Source organism: Pteropus alecto, unplaced genomic scaffold, assembly GCF_000325575.1.
Source record: "Pteropus alecto unplaced genomic scaffold, ASM32557v1 scaffold45, whole genome shotgun sequence".
NCBI classification, from domain to species: Eukaryota; Metazoa; Chordata; class Mammalia; order Chiroptera; family Pteropodidae; genus Pteropus; species Pteropus alecto.
The window spans coordinates 34,599,128-34,601,350 of record NW_006442491.1 but is presented as its reverse complement, the minus strand read 5'-3'; the positions used below and the strand labels follow the sequence as shown (position 1 = coordinate 34,601,350).

At 42.1% G+C, this 2,223-nt stretch overlaps 1 pseudogene; it reads left to right on the top strand.

Moving 5' to 3' along the window:
* Nucleotides 1-272: 272 nt before the first annotated feature.
* LOC112471122 lies at nucleotides 273-391 on the top strand (annotated as a pseudogene).
* The last annotated feature ends 1,832 nt before the right edge of the window (nucleotides 392-2,223 follow it).

Genomic DNA, 2,223 nt, shown 5'->3' with positions numbered 1-2,223 from the left:
CAAAAGGAAAAGAAAGTAAGGAGGTGCCACCAGAATATCAAGAGATGTGCAATCTTTTAAAAACATTATGGCCTTCTCCCCGACTGGACTGAAAGTTTTGTAAAGTCAGGGACAGTGTCTGTGATGCTCTCCCCGCTGGGAATCTGCGGTGCCGACTTCACTGGAGCAAAGAGGGTGCATTTCTTGTCAACTGGACTTGACAAAAGGAAAAGAAAGTAAGGAGGTGCCACCAGAATATCAAGGGATGTGCAATCTTTTAAATACGTTATGGTGTCTATGGCCGTGCCACCCCAAACAAGCCCGATCCCACCAGATCTCGGAAGCTAAGCAGGGTAGGGCCTGGTCAGTACTTGGATGGGAGACCACGTAGGAAGGCCAGGTGCTGTAGGCGTTTAAAAAGAAAATGTTATGAACCATTGCTGGTTAGGCAGCTCAAGAATTATGACAGGGAGGGAGCGTACAACCAAGAGGGGAAGAACAAGTAGGAATGGGACTTTCACAAGTCCGTTCTGAGGGGTGTGCGGGTAGAGACAGTCACCACTAGTTTTCCCAGCCAAGTTGTTCGATGGCAGAATAAATGATCCAAGCGGCATTTCTTGCGTTTTGATACTCAGAGTCGTAGGCAAGAGAGACGTGTTAGGGAAAAGGGAACGGCAGAGGCCTTGCAGAATGTTAGAGGAGCATCTGGTGCTGGCCTTTGCCTAAATGGTCGTGGTTCTTACGATTTTAATAATCTTTGCTCTTTACTGACTCTTTACTCTGTACTTGGTATGCGCTTAGTATTTACTTGCTCTAATGAACAAAACAAAGTCACTAACCACCTGGAGCTTATACCCTAGAGTCACGCAGTCCAATAGGACAGCCGCAAGCCACATGTGGCCATCGAGCACTTGAAAGGTGGCTGTGGGTGTAAAAGACGTGCCGGACTTTGGAGAAGACTTCATTCCGGAAATGAATATAAAATATCTCGTTCATAGTCACTTTCTACGGATCGATCTGGAAATGAGAATGCTGCGGAGCTATTGCGTTGAACAAAACACTGTTTATTATTAATCTCACCTGTTTCTTTTTCCCTTTTTAATAGGTTTCTTAGAAAACTTTAAATTTCGTATGTTGTTTTCATTATACTTCTATTGGGCAGCACTGTCCTGGAGGTTTATAAGCTGGTAAATAAATATGTACATTAATATAATATCTTTTATTGATGAATGCTTTGAAGTAACAATATGTCGGGGCAAGTACATGGAGCAAGATGGGAGGTGGGAGCTCTGGTCGTATTTTACAGCGTTTGTTCAGGCAAGAACTTTCTGAGAAAGTAATATTTGATTATCTAATGGAGTAAATGAATTTTTGATTTTTAGAAAAACTGCTTAGAGCCTGTTCTTGCACTGTATTATCAGCCAAAATATTGAACGAATACTCATAGAGAAACCGAGGGTATAAAAACGGCTGAAATATTGCGTGCCTTCGTCGACGATAGATTTCTAGACTGACGAGCCAGGAACAATGATTTTCTCTTGTAAACAGTCAGCAAAGATCTGAGAACAATCTTATTTAAGCTCGAGTCATAAATATCTTACAAACGGATCTTCCCTTCCCTGTGAGTTGCAACCACGTCATCCATTTTTACTCAATTCTGATAAAACAAAACCCATGTCGGATGGTGGAGGGGAAAAAAAAAAAAAAAACAATCATAGCTCCACATCCCTCAAGGGTCCAGTTTGATTCCAAACAATAATTGTTTCCTGTATCTACAGAATAAATGCAAAGTGGTGGAAATTCTGTTTCAAGTGGGCAGAGACACCTTTAAAATCCCCTGTATTAAGAGTATCACTGTAATTCGAGCAGCTCTCCACAGGACAGTATTAAAACGGGCCCAATGAGAGAGTTCTGGTCAGGGGAAATGAAAGCAAACAAAAATCCAGGCGTGGATCTGCCGAAACGATAAAATGGGGTTGAACTTTGATCGTCAGGAAGCCCTTGAAACGTCAGGTGAGCACAATCAGAGAGAGTTGTTTATTAGCTGATGAATTCCATCATGTACAGTTGCCAAGAGCTCCCTGCCTTTTAATTAAACGTGACAATGGACGCAACAGTTGGTCTGATATTGGAACAATGAGATTTTGTACATGACTCCAGGGCTGTAGTTAGTGGATTCGAATCCAATAAAATAAACCATTTCAATGTTTTTGCTTTCATAGTTAGGGAACCCTCGGTACACCG